The sequence below is a fragment of the Sorex fumeus genome, unplaced genomic scaffold (genome assembly GCF_029834395.1).
Source record: "Sorex fumeus unplaced genomic scaffold, SorFum_2.1 ptg000075l, whole genome shotgun sequence".
Lineage (NCBI taxonomy): Eukaryota > Metazoa > Chordata > Mammalia > Eulipotyphla > Soricidae > Sorex > Sorex fumeus.
Window position 1 is genome coordinate 9242141 of NW_026606132.1, and position 22080 is coordinate 9264220.

Below are 22080 nucleotides of genomic sequence, written 5' to 3' on the forward strand. Positions count from 1 at the left end.
TTTTAACACTCAGTTCTTGTCCAATGTGATCATTTCTAAGTATTATTGTCATACTTAGATGACAATATCTATCTTTTCTATCTTCCTCTATCTTACCTACCCTCTGCCCCCCACACAGTTGTGGTAGATTCCAACCATTGACCAGTCCTCCTAGCTCCTGTTTTCCTTGGCCTTGGAAACTAAAGTAAGTAAAGTAAAGGCCCTCCCGTTGATCATCGATTTTCTCGAGCGGGCCCAGTAACGTCTCCATTGGAGACTTTGTTGTTATTGTGTCTGGCATATCGAATACTCTCGGTAGCTTGCTGGGCTCTCCGAGAGGGGCGGAGGAATCGAACTCGGGTCGGCCATGTTGGCTGCATGCAAGGCAAACACCCTACCCGCTGTGCTAGTCTTCTACTATATATTTTTATATACCACAAATAAATGCAGTCATTATATGTCTGCCCCTCTCCTGACTCATTTCACTTAGTATGATACTCTCCATGTAAATCCATTTATAGGCAAAGTTAATGACTCATGTTTCCTAATGTTTCCATTGTGTAGATGCTCCATATTTTCTTTATCCAGTCATTTGTTCTCAGCCACTCGGGTTGTTTCCAGATTCTGGCTATTGTGACAAGCGCTACAATGAACATAGAAGTGCAGATGGCAAATGGCATTTCTGCTGCGTGGTTTTGTGTCCTCAGGGTATATTCCCAGAGGTTGTACTGCTGGGTCAAATGGGAGCTCAGTTTCTGTTTTTTTGAGGAATGTCCATATTGTTTTACTATGGACTTTTTAAAACTCTGAAAAAACCTCAAATTGACATCACTGAGGGTCAGAAAGAGTACAGAGATTAAGATGCTTAAGTTGCTTGTGGCTGACCCCAGTTCTATCATATGTTCCCTTAAGCACTGACAAAACTGATGCTCCAAAACACAGATCCAGGAGTACCCCCCCAAGCACCATTATGTGTGACCCAGTTTCCCCACCCCCAATCCAAGAAGTCAACAGAATGTTTACAAATCTTAAATATTATTAATTGAGAAATTTCATTTGCTTTTGTAGGAAGTAAAACATCTTTAAATATAAAGATGACATTTAAATATTATTATGAGAGCTAGAAGCAATAGTACAGCATATAGGGCACTTGGCTTCCACATGGCTGACCCAGATTTAATTTCTGGCACCACATATATTCCCCAAGAACCACTCGGTGATTCCTGAGAGCAAAGTAGGAGCAGGCCCTGAGCACTACCAGGTGTGGCCCCAAAACATTACTATGATATAATTAAATCACTTTTAATACTTATTTGAAAAATTCATATTTGAGTGCCAAGATGTAGAAGACAAAGGTTATGAATTTCAATGCTACATTTAGAGCATGATTTTGGAATTATACCACCCTATGTATTAAGACAATGGATAAAGTTGGGGCAGATAAGATGCCTCAAAGGACTGGAGCTAATGCCCAGGATTCAATAACTGGCACTACATGGTGCTTTAACCACCACACTGGGAGTAGTGCCAAAGTACAGTTAGGCATGCACCTGAAACAAAAACAAAAGTCAAATAAATTCTCTTCTTTAAACCTAGTTTGGCAATCCTCACCTTTCAACTGTATGATTATTGACTCCAACAAAACTAAACTTAGGAACTAATTTATTATGCTGAGAGATCCCCATTCTCAAAACTTAAAACTCTTCTCATTATATGGTCAATTAATTTTTGCTTAACTATTCAATTTTAATGAAGTCTTTTCAACAAATGGAACTGGAGAAATTTTATATTCACATGCAAACGAATGGAATCGAACATTTATCTGTACCATATATAAAATTAATTCCCATGGGAGCAAAGAAGTGTTATCTAAAGAGACAAAAGTCCCATTTTTTATGGGGTTGGATTTTTTTCTTGTAAAATTCTGCTTATATATCTTGGATATTAACCTCTTGTCTGATAGGTATTGGGCAAATAATTATTCCCATTTGTGGGCTGTCTCTGTATCTAGGTCACCGTTTCTTCTGAGGTGCAAATTTTCTTAGTTTAATGTAGTCCAATTTGTTTATCTTTGTTTCTACTTGCTTTATCAGTAGTATTTTATCTTTAAAAATGACTAGCTTCAACATTATGAAGGATTTTTCCTCCATGTACTTATGAATTCAGGTCTGATACTGAGGTCTTTAATCCATTTTGATCTGACTTTGTGCCTGGAATTAGAGAGATCTTAGTTCATTTTTTGCATGTAGCTGTCCAGTTTTCCCAGCACCACTTATTGAAGAGGCCTTCCTTTGTTCACTAAACATTTCTTGTTCCTTTATGAAAGAATAAGTTGTCATATATTTGAGGGTATGTGTCAGGATATTCAATTCTATTCCATTGGTCTGTAGGTCTATCTTTATTCCAATACCATGCTGTTTTAATTACTACAGCTTTGTAGTACAGTTTGAAGTTGGGGAAGGTGATGCTTCCCTTCTTGTTTTTACCAAGAATTGCTTTTGCTATACATGAGGGTTTCATTGTCCCATATGAATTTCAAGCGCATTTTATCCATTACTTTGAAAAATATCATGGCTATTCCTGTAAGGGCTGCTTTTAATCTGTATAATGCTTTGGGGAGTATTGACATTTTTAACAATGTTAATCCTCCCAATCCATGAGCAGGAGATGTATCTCCATCTCATCGTGTCCTCTTTTATTTCTTGAAATAGTGTGTTGTAGTTTTCTTTTGATAGGTCCTTCTCAGAAATTTACTCAATGAAAGTACAAATGGTCAAGAGGCAAATAAAAAGTCTCTACATTACACATCATAAGGGATATGAAAATAAAAACAACGAAATTAATAAAAAAGAAAGAAAATAAAAACGAGATATCATCTCAGACCACAGAGATTCACCACATCAAAAAGAAAAACTAGTGTTGGTGTGGATGCAGAGAGAAAGGTAATCTCATTCATTGTTTGTGGGAATGCCAACTGATACAGCCTTTTTGGAAAACAATATGGGCATTCCTCAAAAAGGTAGAAATTAAGCTTTCATACCACTTCTGGGAATATACCCTGAGGACTCAAAATACACAGCAGAAATATTATCTGAAGTTTTATGTTCATTATAGCTCTAGACACAATAGCCAGAATCTGGAAACAACTCGACTGTCGAAAAAAAATGACTGTATAAAGAAACTATGGTATATCTATACAATGGAATACTATGCAACTGTTATGAAAAAATGAAATCATGAATTTTGCTTATAAATGGATGTACATGGAAAGTATCATGCTGGTGAAATAAGTGAGAAAGAGAGGGACAGACATAGAATGAGTGCATTCATTTGTGGGACATAAAAATGTACAGTATAAGACTAATACACAAGGACAACAGAAACAGAGGCAGAAGGATTGGTTTGCAGGTAGAAGCCTGCCTCAGCTTTTGAGAAAGAAGGCAATTGGGATACAGAAGGAACGATTATGGCAATGATAGTTGGAAATGATAACTATGGATAAGAACTGCCTGCTGAAAGTAGGAAAAGGAAGAAACATGATAACCTCTGAGTATCTTTATTGCAAACCAGAAATGCACAAAAGGGGTGAGGGGAGAGAGAGAGTAAATATGCCTTTCACAGAGGCAGGTTCAGAGTGGGAGGGTGGTGGGAAGAAAACTGGGAACATTGGTGGTAGGAAATGTATGACTGGTGGAGGGATGGGTGTTGGAACATTGTATGACTGAAAGCCAATGATGAACAGTTTTGTAACTGTATATTTCATAGTGGTTCAATTGAAAAACATGAAGCTCTGACCTTCTAACAGAATCAGAATATTGGCCTGAAAAAATATAAAATTACCAAAGTTTTAGATGAAAATGGGAAAAATCTCCATCACAGTTAATTGGCAATATCTTCATGAATAAATAACATAGGCCAAATAAAGGTGAAGGAAAAGATTTTGTTAAAATTAAGAACCTCAGGGACCAGAGAGATAATACAGCTGGAAGGGCACTAGACTTGCATGCAGCTAACCCCAGTTCCATACCCAGCATCCCATATGGTCTCCTGAGCACTGCCAAAAGTAATTCCTAAATTCAGAGCCAAGAGTAACCCCTGATCATTTCCGAGTGTGGCCTCAAAACTAAAATAATAAATAAAATAAAAAATTAAAACCTACTGGGGCTGGAGTGGTAGTACAGTGGGTAGGGTGTTTACCTTGCATGCGGCTGACCTGGGTTCAATCCTCAACATCCCATATGGTCCCCCAAGCACTGCCAGGAGTAATTCCTGAGTGCAGAGCCAGGAGTATTGAGCATTGCTAGGTGTGACCCAAAAAGCAAAAAAAAAAAAAAATTAAAACCTGCATACTTTAAAGGATACTATCAGTAAAGTAAGGGAACCAAGAATAAAATTCAATTGCTGAAGGTGATAATTGAACAATAACAAGGCTGAGAGTTCAAACTCTGGTGTTTTCTGCATTTTATGAGGCAATCCTGAATTCTCTATTGTTAAAAGTCCCTAAGGAGAATGGGGCCAAAAGATGGACCATGATTTAACAAATACCCAGAACATGTACTAGGTCTTGATATTAATCCTCAGTGCTGTGCATGCACCAAAGCAATATTGACTGCCCCAGTTTCCTCGAATTCCTGGAGAAAAGGAAGGAAGGAAGGAAATACTTCCAGCATGTGAGGACAGAGCAAAAGCACCTATCTATGAATCAGTAAAAGGACCCTCACCAGACCTGAAATGTGCCATTGCATTGATTATTAATTCCCTAGGCTAAATAATTGTGAGAAATAGATGTTTGAGAAAGAAAGAAAGAAAGAAAGAAAGAAAGAAAGATAATTTCTACTTAACTTTTCTCTGCATTGATTACATTCATTATTTTGACAAAAGATGCACCATTAGCAGGCATTGGGAGGGGTGGAAGGGGGTGTATTGGGGTTCTTGGTGGTGAAAAATGAGTACTGGTGAAGGGAAAGGTGTTTGATAATTGTATGACCGAGACTTAAACCTGAAAGCTTTGTAACTTTTCCCACAGAAAAAAAATTTAAAAATAAAATATGATAAAATAAAAAAGAAAGAAAGAAAGAAAGAAAGAAGGAAGGAAGGAAGGAAGGAAAGAAAGAAAGAAAGAAAGAAAGAAAGAAAGAAAGAAAGAAAGAAGGAAAGGAGGAAAGAAAGAAGGAAAGGAAGGAAAGAAGGAAAGAAAGAAAGAGAGAAGGAAAAGAGGAAGCAGAAAGAAAGAAAGAAAGAAAGAAAGAAAGAAAGAAAGAAGCTACTGAATGGATAATAATATCAGCAAATAATTCCTCTAATAAGGCGTTAAAGTCTAAAATATAGAAGGAATTCCTACAATGATTTGGGTTTGGGGCCATATCCAGCATTACACAGGGTTTATACGTGTCTCTGTTTTCAGGTATCATTACTGGTTGTTGGCTTGGGGACCTTATGGTGTACCAGGGATTGAACACAGGTCAGCGATATGCAAAGCAAACACCCTACTCACTCTACTATCATACTATACTGATCCCCATAATTTCTAAAATTTAACAACAAAATAACATCAACCCAATTCAAAAATGAAGAAAAAATGACTCATTATTTCCAAAGTTGACAAAGAAATGACCAAAAAGCACATGAAACAAGCTGTGTCCAATGCTGAACACAATTAATACTTGGCTCCTTCCATATTCAGACCAGAGGTGGGTGTGGTTTACTGAGCCAACAGATCCACATCTTGGCCTCTTATGTTGGGCTCTCACCAAGGCAGCCTAACTACCCCAACCACATTAAATCAACAGTCCATTAGCCACTACACCAATCAACATTCCTTCAAAACCCACAAAAGTAACAGTGAACACAAGAAACAATACAACCCTAATCAAAAACTAACAATAAGTTCAGGTCAAAGAACATATTCCTTGATTCCATACAAGAGGCTCCATAAAATTACACAGGAGCAGCAAATTAGAAGGGAATTTTCTTCATGGGAAAATAAGAGACCACCACCCACTTAGCTCCCCATGAATCCTCCCTGGCAGTGATTGGGGATGCTGATAGTGTTTTGGAAAGAACAACCTCTAAACCACCACAAACACCACTGGGAAACAGCACAGAAACCCACCACGAGGAGTGCATGAAGATAGGAGCCCTGAAGCATCAACAAGGAATACCCACATACATAATCTCTCTGACAGAGAATTCAGAGATGAAAAAGTGAGGATATTTAATAAGCTCAAAGAAACAGTGAAACAGAATCTAATAAAATACAGGAGGTTATGAGAGAAGAAATAAGAAAACTATAAGCAGAAGTGTCACTAATTAAAATTTAGGTAGACAAAATGAAAAACTAAACGCATGCCCTTAGAGGTAGAGTAACAGCAGCTGAAGATAGAATAGGTTTGAAGATGAGATGCACAACACATCCAGGCAACAACAGAAGATGGAAAAAGACCTCAAAATAATCCAAGGATAGAAAGCCATTTTTCTCCCCTGATCTGCGTGGGACGGGCACAGAGGCCCAGCTCTGGGCAACAAAGCTGAACGGCTCCAATTCCAAACAGGTACAGCCCGCCCCCAAGGGCCTGGGACCCTCTCTGGGCATGCGCAGCTAGATCCAGCTCCTAGATAGCCGTTTTTCTCCCCTGATCTGCGCAGGATGGGCACGGAGGCCCAGCTCTGGGCAACAAAGCTGAACGGCTCCTCATTCCAAGCAGGAGACGTTCCCAACTCCTCGCCCAGTGCCAGGGACTCTTTCCGGAGCCGCGGCCGCTAATGCGGCCGCGAAATATTTTCCCACTACGTATGCCATAGGAACCATAAGCTACCTTATTAGATGGAAACTTCTCTAGTTTAGCTCAGCCACTAGAAACACAGTAGCCAATAACTCATAAGCCTATCTTAACTCACACTGCATATCAAGCAGAATAGTAACAGTGAACGTGAAGGACTAAACCACACCTCTCACAATGGTAAAGCAACGCAAAAGCCCACCAAACTTTCATATTGAAGAGTCTAGCCCAGATGACACCAACAGTACTGTAGTGTTAGACAACCTCTCTGACAAGGAATTCAGAAGGGAGCTACTTAAGATGCTTAGGGAATTAAAAGAAACAATGGAAAGCAATGCCAATAGAAGACAAGAGGATTTGAAGGCAGAAATGAGGAAAATGCAACCAGAAATGTCAGACCTGAAAAATCTCATAGGCGAATTGAAAAGCTCAGTGGAAGGCCTCAGCAGCAGAGTAAGAGCTGCTGAGAACAGAATCAGTGAGCTCGAAGATGAAGTTCAGAGACTCTCCAGGAAAGAGCAGAAAATGGAAAAGAGACTCACAATTCGGGAACAGATGGCAAGAGAAGATCGTGATGAAGCCAAGAGGGGTAACATAAGAATTATTGCAGTCCCAGAGGTACAGGAAGAAAACCTTGATGAAGAGGAAATTGTCAAAGACATCATTGCTACAACGTTTCCAGAGCTGAAGAAAACTTGTGACCACATTCAGGAGGCCCGAAGGGTACCAGCTAGAAGAAATCCGAATAAAAATACCCCAAGACACATTCTGATCAAAATGACCAAAACCTTAGACAGAGACAAAATTCTAAAAGCAGCAAGATCGAAGAAAGAAATCTCTTACAAAGGAGCATCCTTAAAATTCACAGCTGATTTTTCTGATGAAACCCTCATGGCCCGAAAACAGTGGTGGGACATAGTGAAAAAACTCAATGAAATAAATGCCTCCCCAAAAATACTTTTCCCAGCAAGACTCTCATTCATAATAGAAGGAACAACACACAGTTTCACAAACAACAGCTCAGGAACTTCATAGACTCAAAACCATGGTTACAAGAACAACTAAATGGGCTACTTTAAGGCAAGAAAGGCCCCTCAAATACACCAAATTTTAACAGAACAATGGGACAAAATCCCATAACAACAATCTCTCTCAATGTCAATGGGCTAGACGCACCAATTAAAAGACATAGAGTGGCAGGATGGATTAGAAAATTGAACCCAACATTCTGCTGCCTGCAAGAAACGCATCTCAATAGTCAAAGCAAACACAGACTCAGAGTCAAAGGCTGGAAAACAATCCTACAGGCAAACAGCTCCCATAAAAAAGCTGGGTGTCACTAATTAAAATTTAGGTAGACAAAATGAAAAACTAAACACATGCCCTTAGAGGTAGAGTAACAGCAGCTGAAGACAGAATAAGTTTGAAGATGAGATGCACAACACATCCAGGCAACAACAGAAGATGGAAAAAGACCTCAAAATAATCCAAGGATAGACAAGAGAACTATAGGGTTAAATCAAGAAGAAAAATATAAGAATTGACAGAGTTCCACGGAGACAGAAAGGCAACATCAATGAAGAAGTAATTGTAAAAGGCATAATTTCTGAAAAGTTCCCAGAGTTTAAGAAAACACGCATACAGATTCAGAAATCCTGAAGTAACCAGATTACACATACTAATAACAAAGACTCCAAGGCATATCCTGATCAGAATGATGAAACCCATAGATAGAGGTAGAATACTGAAAGCAGAGAGATCAGAGAAGGAAATTACATACAAAGGAACATCATTTATATTTACAGCAGACCTATCGAATGAAACTCTCTGGACCCAAGGTCAAAGGGGAGATATATTTTTAAAAACAATGAAGTAAAGAGCACCAAGAATATTTTACCCATATTGACTCTCATCCAGATTTTTAGGAATGATATACCACTTTGATGATAAACAATGGCTCAGGATCTTCACAGACGCAAAACCAACTGTGAAGGAAAAACTGAAGGGGTTACTGTAAGGCAAGGCAAATCCAACAAACACAACAAATTTCTAAATAAAGATGGCACAAAACTCCATGACAATAATCTCTCTCAATGTCAATGGTCTAAACACACCAATTAAGATACATGGAGTGGCAAAATGGACTGAAAATTGAATCCAACATCTTCTGCCTACAAAAACACATTTGAATAATCAGAGCAAACACAGATTCAAAGTCAAAATCTGGAAAACAATTCTTCAAGCAAACAACACCTTCAAAAAGTCCTGCATGACTATAAGAGTGACAAATGACAGATTTCAGGCTAGTAAAGGTTATAAGAGACAGTAAAGGTCATTTCTTAATAATCAAGGGATATGTGCAACAGGACAAAATTATACTCCTAAGCATATATGCACTCAAAGAGGGATCAGCAAAATACTTAAAACAACTGTTAAAAGAATTCAGGAGGACATTGATATTAACACAATAATAGTTGAAGACTTCAACACCGCTTTGTCACCCCTTGCTAGATAAATGAGACTAAAATTCAACATGGAAATACTAACTTTGAAGGAAGAAATGGAAGAGATGGGACTAGTTGATATATGCAGGGCTTTTGATGACCAAACTTCCAAATACAGATTCTTCTTCAGTGCACATGGGATATTCTCCAAGCAAATCTGTGTCACAAACTCATCTCCATAAAATTAAGAAGATACAAATTGTGTTAACTATATTATCAGACCACGATGCACTGAAAATAGAAGTTAATCACACACAGAAATGGAGAATCAAATCAAGCATCTGGGAAGCAAACAGCTCACAACTGATCAAGCAGTGGGTCAGAAAGGAAATTAAAGATACATTGTGGGAGACACACATGAATCTCAGAGGAGAGCAACACACCACACCCTTTGAATCTGTGTTTGCTCTGATTATTCAAATGTGTTTTTATAGGCAGAAGATGTTGGATTCAATTTTCAGTCCATTTTGCCACTCCATGTATCTTAATTGGTGATGTCTCCTCACCCCGCACCAGGCTAATTTCATCCAGGGACCTCAGGAAGGGGCAGGTGTATCCCTACATCTGCCCCCCAAAAATGCCAGCAACTGCAAACCTCCAGAACCCAATTACAACCACACTCACAGTCTACCTTCAAAGGCTTGTCTCGAGCCCCCCATCCATGAGAATGAGTCCGCTGAAAAAAACAGGTATGTAGGACTAATAACCGAAATCTCCAGGCATACAGGGAGTTGGGAATGGGCTCTATCTCCCATCTTCCTGTCCTTCCAACTCCCACAAACTGCATCTGGGTACCTTCTAAGAGCATTAACAGCCATGATCCAGTGTCTCACATATGAATCTCAAAAGAGAGAATCACACTGCAGAGATGTGTCCAGATCCCCAAATCACCATCCAGTTAAAAAATTTAACTCCAGCTCTAGAATCCTATATAAAATTTTAGAATTGATGGATTTAGAATTCCAGGAGTGCGTGGCCACAAAAGTGTCCTCACAACTCCTCATACTTTATGCCACTGTTATACTAAGAGTAGCACATCACATCTGATTGGGGTGCAAGGTAGATGACAACTAATCTTGATCAAAGAAAATAATATATATATTAGCTCACAAAGGCTTAAACGATGTTATTAGTAACATCTTAATGATCACTTATACAGGAGCTTAATGGCTCTCCAAAACGAGATACAATAATTTTCACATACTTTCCTCTAAGAAAACCATTTTAGATCATTTTTAGTCAATGATTCATAACAGGCAAAACAAAATACATTATTTAGCATCTGCCTGTGGGGAAGACTTGGATGGTGGTGGGAAAATTTGAAATAATGGTGGTGGGAAGGTGTAATAGTGATGGGATTGGTGTTAAAATATTGAATAATCAATTACGGTAAAAAATTATGAAAATAAAATTTTTAAAAATTTTAAAAATAGATTTGTGGGAACAAACAAGAATGAGAACACAAGCTACCAGAATTTGTGGGGCACAGCAAAAGCAGTGTTAAGAGGAAAGTTTATAGTTCTGCAGGCATTCATCAGGAAGGAAGAAAGGACCCACATAATTAACTTGACTTTACAGCTTAAGATCTTGGAAAAAGAACAACAAAATGAGCCCAAACAAGGCAGGAGGAAGGAAATAATAAAACTTAGAGCAGAAATTAATGAACTGGAATCACAAAATACAATCCAAAACATCAGTGAAACCAAGAGCTGGTTTTTTAAGGAATTTAACAAGATCAATAAATCACTGGCAAGGATCACAGATAAAGAGAGACAAAGTGAGAGAGAGAGAGAACCCAATAAACTGAATCAGAAATGAAAATGGGGACATTACAACTGAAACCACAGAAATTCAAAGATGATCAGAGATTACTTTGAGCATGTTTTGCATGAAACAAGAGAACCTAAAAGAAATGGACAAATTTCCAGATTCCTATAACCTCCCACAGCTAAACCAAGAAGTTTTGGAACATCTGAAAAGACCTATCACCATGGAGGAAATTGAGATGGCAATCAAAATCTTCCCCAAAACAAAACAAAAAAATTCTTCCTAAGCCCATATGTATTCACCGGTGAATTTTTTCAAGCCTTTAAAGAGGACCTACTGTCAATCCCTTTCAAGCTTTTCCAGGAAATTGAAAAAAAGAAACATTTCCAAACAGTTTCTATGAAGTAAACATCACCCTGATAACTAAAGCAAACCGAGAAGCCACAAAAAATGAGAATCACAGGCCAATATCCAAGATGAACAAGATGGAAATAAACTTAAAAAATACTGGCAAATAGAATCCAACAACTCATCAGAAAGATTATATACATTAGTCAATTAGGATTCATACTGAGGATTCAAGTATGGCTTAGCTTTCACAATTCAATCATCCTAAAAATGATGATTTTTTTATCATCATATCAACAAAAAAAACTGAAAAAAATACAAGCTATCAATTCATGCATGGAAAGTATTTGACAAGATCCAACACGCATTCATGATAAAAATTCTCAAAAAACTGTAGTTTAAGGAATGTCCCTCATTATAGTCAAAGCTATATACCCTAAGCCCACAGCAAGTGTTGTTCTCAAAGAGAAAAAGCCAAGAGCCTTCTCTTCAAGATCGGACACATGACAAGGTTGCCCACAATCACCACTCTAGTTCAATATAACCCTGGAATTACTTGCCATAGCAATTAAGCAAGAAAAAAAACCAAGGGAACCAAGGGCATCATGATAAGAAAGGAAAAAGTCAAGCTTCCACTACTTGCAGATCACATGATACTGTACTTAGAAAATCCAAACAACTCTATATAAAGCTCCTAAAAACGACAGATTTGTACAGTAAAGTGGCTGGTTACAAAGTCAATTCCCAAAAGTCCATGGTTTTCTATATACGAATAATGAAAGAGAAGAAAAGGATATTAAAAATAAACAATCCTGTTCACAATTGTGCCTCAGAAAACCGAGTACTTCAGAATCAGCTTAACTTAAAGAAGTGAAGGACCTATACAAAAAAACTATGAAATAGTACTTCAAGAAATAAAAGAAACGAGGAAATGGAGACATATCCCCTGCTCATGGATTGATGGATTAACCTCTCACACTACAGAAACTGGCACACATCAAAAAGAACAAGAACAGCAGCAAAAACAGCCAGTTCTGGCACAGATGCAGAGAGAAAAGAACTCTGACTCATTGTTGGTGAGAATTCTGACTGATCCAGCCTTTTGGTAAAACAATATGGGCGTTCCTCAAAACATTAGAAATTGAGCTTCCATACAACCCAGCAATACCACTCCTGGGAGTATACCCTGGGAGCCAAAAAACTTAATGCAGAAAAGCTATCTATACTTCTATGTCCGTTGCAGTACTATTCACAAAAGCCAGAATCTGTAAACAACCTGAGTTCCCAAGAACAGATTGCTGGATAAAGAATCTATGGGACATCTACACAATTTAATACTACACAGTCAACAGGAAAAATGAAGTCATGAAATTTGCTTCTAAATGGATGGACGTGGAGAGAATCATGCTGAGTGAAATGAGCCAGAAGGAGAGGCACAGTCATAAAATAATTGCACTCAATTGTGGGATATAAAAATCATAGTATGAGACTAATACTCAGGGACAGTAGAAATAAGGGTCAGGAGGACTGGTTCTTGCTTGGAGGCTTGCCACAAGTGTGGGTGGAGGGCAATTAGGACAGAGAAGGTATGCTCACTTTGAACAAGAATTGAGTACTGAAAGAGGTTAAGGCATATATATGATAACCTTTCAGTACCTATAGTGCAAACCATAATTCCTAACAGGAAAGAGAAAGAACTAGAGAGAGAAGAAAAGTATCTGCTATAGAGGAAAGCTGTGGCGGGGGTGGCTGGAGAGAAAATGATAACATCAATGTTGGGAAATGTACACTGGTGAAGGAATGGGTGTTGGAACATTGAATGACTGAAACCCAATCTTGAAGAACTTTGTAACTATTTATCTCATGATGATTCGATGAAAAAAAGTCAAATAAATAAAAGTAGTTGGCACTAAGGGCTGGAGTGATAGCATAGCGAGTGGGACATTTGCCTTGCCCGCAGCCAACCCTGGTTCTATTCCTCCACCCCTCTCAGAGAGCCTGGCAAGCTACCGAAAGTATTCCACCCACATGGCAAAACCTGGCAAGCTACCCGTGACATATTTGAAATGCCAAGAACAGTAACAACAAGTCTCACAATGGAGACTTACTGGTGTCCACTCGAGCAAATCAATGAACAATGTGAGGACAGTGACAATGACAGTTGGCACTAAAAAATTAAATAAATAAAGCCATTTTCAAGTGTTAAAAAAAGCACGTGAAAATATGCTCAGCATCATTACTCATTAGAGAAATACTAATTAAAACTTCAATAATATACTATTCCCACATACTAGCATAGCTATAATAAAATAAAAACAAAATCAAGGCAGAAAATAAGTGTTGACCTTGATGTGAAGAAATTGGAACCCTTTTGTGTTTCTGGTGGGAACTTAAATGATGTAACCATCATGGAAAACAATTCAATGGTTTCTCAAAAAGTTACCATATGAACCAGTAATTTCACTTAACAAGCAATTAAAGCAGGGATTCAAGTAGGTATTTGCACATAGCAACATTATTCATAATAGCCAAAATTTGGAAAGATTCCAAGTGACCCATAACAGATGAATGTATAAATAAAATGTGGCAACTCAATATAACAGAATATCATATAGTCATAGCTCTGTAGTACTGTTCTCTCATTGTTCATCTATTTGCTCAAGCGGGCACCAGTAACACCTTCATTGTGAGACTTGTTGTTACTCTTTTTGGCATATTGAATATGTCACGGGTAGCTTGCCAGACTCTGCTGAGCGGGCGGAATACTCTCGGTAGCTTGCCGGGCTCTCCGAGAGAGGCAGAGGAATCGAACCTGGGTCGGGCATGTGCAAGGCAAATGCTCTACCTGCTCCAGCCCATTTAGTCACAAAAAAATAAATAAATTGCTGCAACATGCATAAAACTAGAGATACTATATTCAGTATAAGCCAAACACCAAAAATATAAATATTATATAATTCTCCTTATTCTAGCTACCTAAAATAGTCAAGTCTGCGGAGACATAAAACAGAATAGAGGTTACCAGGATCTGCAATGAGGGAAAATGGGAGCTTTTGTTTAATGGCACTTTTGTTTAGAATGATAAAAAGTTCTAGGATGAATAGTCATAATTTTGCATTGATTGTACTTATTGCTATTAAATTGTACACTCAAAATTGTATAAATGATAAGTATTATGTTATGCATATTTTCCCACAATTGAAAAACTTGAGATATTTCCTGATTAAAAACAGAACCAGAATCATATGCTATCATTCCCACTTCTAATTAATACCCTCAGCAAAGACATATTTCTACAATTTTATCCTAGCATCCCATGGTGTTATAATTGTCTGTTTCCTTCTCCATCTCCACTACTGCTGTGAGCATCTTGAGGGCAGAGGCTGGCTCTTCATTGTAGAAACAGTCTGGTTACGAATGTGAGCTTTAGATTCAGATAAGTCTTAGAATCCAATTCAATCCAAATCTGGCACCAACAAGTCAAGGCCTTAAACAGTTATTCTTTCTTTCTCTGCCACTGTGTTTTCTCATCCACAAAATGAGGATCGTGTTAAATTATAAAACTTCTGGAATAATAAGCATTCAAAATATCTTAAATATCAAATATTTAAATTCAAAATATCAAAAAAACCTTAACAGGGGCCAGAGCGATAGCACAGCAGGTAGGGCATTTGTCTTGCACGCAGCCAACCCGGGTTCGATCCCCGGCAATCCCATATGGTCCCCCAAGCACCGCCAGGAGTAATTCCTGAGTGCAAAGCCAGGAGTAACTACTGAGAATTGCTCGGCTTGACCCAAAAAAGAAAAAAATAAATTAAATAAATTGGCTTCTTAAAAAAAAAAAAACACCACCTTAACAGACACATCTTTAAACCAGGGATAAAGAGAGGTTGGAGAGATAATGCAGTGGGTAAGGCGCTTCCCAGGAGTGATCCCTGAGTGCAGAACAAAGAGTAAGTCCTGAGCACAACTCTGTATGGCCCAATTATTTTTTTTTAAAATTGGGGGTGCCAAGAATAGCTGAGATAAGTACCAGGAGGTTCACTCCATGGCTTGGAGACCGGCCGCACATGCTAGAAGGAAAAGGCAGCTCAGATAGAGAAGGGAGCACCAAATAAAGGGTGTTGGGAGGATCCTCCCAGGATGGGAGAAGCATGCTGAAAGTAGACTATAGACCAAACATGATTGCCACTCAATGCCTCTTTTGCAAACCACAACACCCAAAAGGAGAGAGAGAACAAAAGGGAATGCCCTACCACAGAGGCAGGGTAGGATGGGGAAGATGGGGGGTGGGAGAGATATTGGGATCAGTGGTGGTAGAAAATGGGCACTGGTGGAGGGATGGGTACTCGAACATTGTATACTTGAAACCCAAGCACAAAAATTTGTAAGTCTACAAATGTACCTCATGGTGTTTCACTAATGAAAATTTTTTAAAAATAGGGGTGCATATAAATGTCCCAGAGACACATGAAAAAATATTCAATATCACTTACTAAGAAAATGCAGATGAAAATCACAGTGCGATATCACCTCACACATGTTTATTCCTTTATCAAAAATTTTGAAACACAAATGATGCAAAGAAAAAGAATTCTGTCATATTTTTGGTAGGAGTGTATATTAATCCAGCCTTTATGGAAAATGGTAACTTCTTTACCAAAAAAGTGGAAATTCCATATGATCCAGTAGTACCACTCCTAGGACTATATACAAGATATATAAAATTTATTCAAAAGGTTATATTCACAGCAACACTGTTCACAATAGTCAAAACATGGAACCAACCTAAATTTCCATTGACAGATGACTGAACCAACTTATGATCTAGATACTCAATGTATTACTACTCTGCCATTAAAAGAGATGAAAGCATGCCATTTGGCACAAAATGAATAGAACTTGAGATGATCGTGCTATGATTTATTAATCAGTAAGTGAAAGACAATTATCAGATCATTTTATTCTTATGTAGTAATTAAATAACTAAATTACTAAAGCAAAGGAATGGCAAAAACAAAGCTCACTCTCAGACGTAGTTAAAATTATAGTGGTTGCCAAAGGGAAAGGGGAAGAATAGGGAAATATGAGAAGGAATTTTTTGGTGGTAGATGCCACTGAAACTGGTGGTGGATGTGGTGAGAATCATAAATGTTTAATAAATCAAAATAAAGTCATAAATCAAAAAGGTGCAAAGCTAATAGCTTGAAATTCTATAATACTAAAATGAATACTATTAACTGTAATATCCTAACTATAATATCACTGTCTCTGTTACTGTCCTCCCGTTGTTCATCGATTTGCTCGAGCGGGCCCAGTAATATCTCCACTGTGACACTTGTTACTGTGCTTGGCATATCGAATACGTCACAGGTAGCTTGCCTGGCTTTGCCGTGCAGGCGAGGTACTCTCGGTAGCTTGCCAGGCTCTCCGAGAGGGGTGAAGGAATTGATCCTGGGTCAGGTGGGTTGACCGCGTGCAAGACAAATGCCCTACCCACTGTACTATTGCTCCAGCCCAACTATAATATAAAATATATTAATGTTATTGTATTATAAATATTTTTAAAACAAAATGATTACTAATGTAAAATGATTTAATAAATATGATGATTTATCTTATAATCACCATATCCAACACCTAACACAAGCCTAGTGCATAAGTGCACTGTGGCTGGTAAGTTAAATGTTATGTTCATTTACATGCAGTAACTATCAGTTATAATGAACTCTTTCCCGATGTGTCTCCCCATTCGACTGGGGGTTCCTTGGATGGAATTGATGTCTTACTTCACAATATGCAGCAAAGTGTATAGTAGTTGATATAAAATTATACATATTGAATGAAAAAAAGAATTGGTGTGTGGGGGGGTGTTCATGGCATCCGGAAACCAACAAGAGTCCCCAAAGGAAAGGGCAAACGAGAAAGGACAAAAGATGTGCTAGCCTGGCCATTTCATCCATCTAGAACTTTTCTTAGAGTCCTTCTGAAGACTTGGGAGGTCTCGTGATTATTTTTAATGAGGAATGGCATTTCTTTGTTTATGCTTCCTAATTAGGATGCAGCTATACATAAAGTTGGATTGTATTTGCCTGTTTACTTGTTACCTTCCTTCCTTTATTCTGTAAGTGCCTGGAAACAAGGACTTGTCCTTCATTCATCTTTTTCCCCAACATCTAAAGCAGTGCCTGACACATACCAGTAAGTGTTCAGTGCATGTATAGTAAATGAAAGTGACAGATAAATTGAACAATATGTTTCCATTTGATTTATTAAATAATTTTAACAGTGAGGAGATAGTCTTTTCACAGTGCTTAACATAGAGTAGGCAATCAGAGGAAGGGAATAATGGAGGAAGAGAGGAAGGGCAAATGGAAGGAAGGAAGGAAGGAAGGAAGGAAGGAAGGAAGGAAGGAAGGAAGGAAGGAAGGAAGGAAGTTGGCTATTACCTTTGTAAAAGGCCAATGTTGGGCATGTGTTCCAGAAAAGACCACAATAGAATATGTCTTACTTTATATCAACTAAGCATATTTAAATGATCTATAGCTTGTTTTAATTTAGGCACGAAAAATATTTCAGGGCATTACAAAGAACGGGGAGGGGGTTCAAAAGTGGGGGAGTAGCCTTAGGGACCTGGGGGAGGAAACAGTAAGTAAAAGTGCATGGCTGGCAAGCATGAGGCCATGATCTAATCCCACATGCTCCTAGAGTGGTCTAGTCAGTCTCTAAGGCTCTGATATCTGGGGTCTTATTTAGCACACAGAAAAGCATGTGCAAGCACTGTGACTAAAGATATGTGAGTACTGTGGTCACAACTGTGACATAGTCTAAATCATGTGTGAGCCCTACAGCGATCCTTGGTGAGCACTATAATCAGAATGCGCAGTATCACCATAACTAAAGTAATTTACCACTGGCCATTGCAACACAAAAGCCATGAAGAGAAGGGATGCCAGGGGTAGAGGAGTGGGGAAACTTAAGCTTTACAACATAAAGATATTTAAAAAGAAGCAACAGGGAAGATAAATAAGAAAAAATAAGAAATGTAAAGGAGGTGGAAAACATTCACAGATGTCTACATTCTGCAATCTGAAAGAGAAGGATGAATAATTGTCACTTATTTATGCATTTCTTTAAATTCTGTTTATTTATTTGTAATCTAATCCCTATGAGATTCACAGTTACAAGTTAATTCATGATCAGGTTTTAGTCATATAATGTTCTGACATCCGTCCCTTCACCAGCGTAAATTCCTCACCAATGATGTCCCCAGTTGCCCTCCCTACCTGCCTCTGTGATGGGCACTTTTCTTCTCTCTCTCTCTTACTCTCTCTTTTCTTTTGGGCATTATTGGTAGCAATACAGATACTGAAAGCTTATCATATATATCCCTTTACCTACTTATTTAAACTTATAACACTATTTTGATGCTGGCCCTCTTCCCTAGCAGTCTACGCCTGCTGCAAGTTCTTAGAAAAAAATTTTTAATTTACTTGCTAGTTCACATTCTCTACTTTTATTTTTTAGTGTCTAGGTTAAAAACAGTCCATCGACTTGACTCCATTCTGCATTATTGTTCCTTCTTTCTGAGTTCTATTATTGAGATCTTCTGGCTTTCTTTTCAATATCATTACAAAATTGCCTGGAGTGGATGTTTGTCTAGAACGTGTTTTGCTGTTAGGACCAATAAGCCATTGCATCTGGGAATACACATAGTAATAAATTCTCATCATCAAAACTAATAGTGTGTGGTTTAGCCAGGAAATAGTTGCAACCATTGTTCTTGAGAATGACATGGCTCCGAATGCCAGAGCATGCAGTGGGCAAAGCACTTGCTTTGCATGTGGCTAAGCTGTGTTTGATCTCCAGTACTCCCTATGCCGCCACCACCCTCCCAACCCTAAGCCAGCCAGGAGTGGTTTCTGAGCATAGAACCAGGAGTAAGCCTTGAGCACTGCTTAGTGTGGTCCCCATACAAACAAAAAACCTGTTGCTCCTGGTACCCTAGGACTGTCAGCTGTGACTACATGGATGCACTGCATGGCATCCATTCTTCATGGCTGATCCTATGCCACATCCCCCATCTTCTTAAGCCTCTCAAAGACAGAATTTCACTCCAATGGCAGGATAAATCCTGTGTAGGCACGTGCCAAATTCCTCTGCTTTACAGAAACATGACTATAATAAGTAGTGTTTGAAATCCAGCATCACCAGGACTTCCTGCCATATGGAGTATGTGTGTGCATGTTTAAGTGTGTGTGTATGAGAGAGAGTGAGAGTGAGAGAGAGCAGAGTAAGAAAGAGATGACATTTCTTGTAACAGAAGCTGACCTGCATCATTTAGGGCCCTGCCTTCATTCCTTTTGAAGTATAAGTGTCTGAAGAAGGCAATAACTTTGAAAGGAACTTTTCAATTTTTTTAACATTTTGGTAGTAAAATATTTGATAACAAGTATTTTGTAACAAAGATGCAGAAAATTGGAAAGATTCCATTTTCTCAAAGAACAGGTTTTTAAGTATCTCTAATTACTAAAGGCAACATTGGTATGCTTCAATTTGCCAACAATGTGGCAATGGCGCTAAAACCTTTGGGAGATTTCCAAAGAAATTGCACAAAAGGTATCGCTTTATGCCTCAGAGTACAGCCTCATCTTCTCTACAGGCATCTATTTCCTTGGCTTTTTTTTGCATTATTTTCCAATTCCCCGTGCTTTCTTTTTCTTTTCTTTTCTCTTTCTTTCTTTCTTTCTTTCTTTCTTTCTTTCTTTCTTTCTTTCTTTTGAAAAGTCAGTGTAAGCATTTTTCCACATCTAGATGTGCCCCATTTATACATTCCATTTGGACTACTTGAGCCAATTGTCACTCTACTAAAAATTCCCATATTATATGAGATGTCCTCGGTCGAAGTCATTTAGCGTGTATTAGAAATCTGTTGTTTCAAAAACAGCTCTTCTAGGTGAATTATATGTTGGCAAATGGTAACTAGAATTTTGATCATGGGGCATGGTGTGATATATCCATGTGTCAATGTGTAAAACTAAATTCCTGAAACTTGAAACATTGGCTACAAAGAGTAGGATGAAGGTTTACTCTTCAAAGACTAATGAGAAAAAGTGCCAAAAGATGGTAATTTGGTGAGATTCATGGTGCAGAGAGGAGCACACATTAGATACTTAGAAGGGTTCATTGGTTTACTTCCAACACACAGCTGAGCCGGTATCAAAGTTCAGACTACAGCTTTGGTTTTTTTGTTTGTTTGTTTGTTTGGTTGGTTGGTTTTTTCTTTTTAGATTTCTATTAGCAAAACACCATAAGGTACAGTTGTAGATTTACAAATTTTTGTGCTTGGGTTTCAGTTATACAATGATCAAATACCCATCCCTCCACCAGTGGCCATTCTCCATCACCACTGATCCCAGTATCCCTCCCACCCCCCATCCCTCCATCCAACCCTGCCTCTGTGGCAGGGCATTCCCCTTTGTACAGCTTTGTTTTTTAAAAATAATGTTCACATAAATTTATTTTCTAGATCTATGGACATTGGTGGTAGGAAGTGTACAGCTTTCTTTTTTTCATTGGTGTATGTACTCTGCACTCTTTCTTTAAAATGGGACTTAATACATGCAGGTCACCCTGCCCCTTAAAGTCAATACAGTATGATCTAACCCCAAAAATTCCCCTGTGATTTTGCCTTCCTTATTTTAAATGTCTGAGGAGTTTTCTTACAGACACACACAGATATTTTCCATGGATGCCACACCCCGCAACACTGGGGGCCCTTCCCTGTGATGTATGTTTGAGCATTCGGTGTTCACGTCTCTCATGCAGTCATCCAGAGTCACCCGGGACCACACATGGCAGTGCAGAGTTAGGAGGGAAGGGGAAATATGGTTGATGCATGACATGAGGTGCTCGGGATTGAACTGAGAGCCTCACTCATAGTAGGCATATCTATCACTTCAGCTCTCTTCCAGGTACCACACAAAAGGATTTTTTAAAAAGAGTTAAACATTAGCGAGTGATGGAGAGCAATTGGTAGAGCAAATGTAAGGCTCTGAGTTCCATTCCCAGCACAGCAAAAAAAATTAAATTAAAAGCTCTAACTTTGGGCAGTTGAAGAGATGGTTCAACAGATAGGGCACTTGCTTGGCACACAGCAAACTCAAAGTTGATTCCTGGCACCCATATGGTTCCTTAAGCCTCATTAGGAGTGATACCTAAGTTCAGAGCCAGGAGTAAGCCTGAAGACCACAAAATGTGGCCCTAAAACTCCCCAAACATTTTATCTTTAACTTAGTTTTTAGCTTAGCTTAGCTTTTAGATTTTTAACTTAGTTTTAAGCTATAGTGTTTTATTTGATTGTTTGTTTGTGAGCCATAGCTGATCATGCTTGGGGATAAGTCCTGGCAGTGCATGTGTGAAAATATGTGTTGCTTGGGACTAAGCTGGGGGTGTGAGAGTAGGACTATATGCCACACAAGTTCCTGAAACCTTGTACTAACACTTCTGTTCCAGATTTAGCTTTTCATTTCAGCACTAACTAGTTATCAGACACCAAAATAACTTTTTGATCTTTAAACAATTCTTTGTATTACTGGGGAAACTTCAGCTCCAGTAATTTAAATAACTTACCAGAGTGAGAGGACTGAGAAGGACTATTCACTTATGAGCCTAAATATTGAGCTAACATAATTGAAAATTAC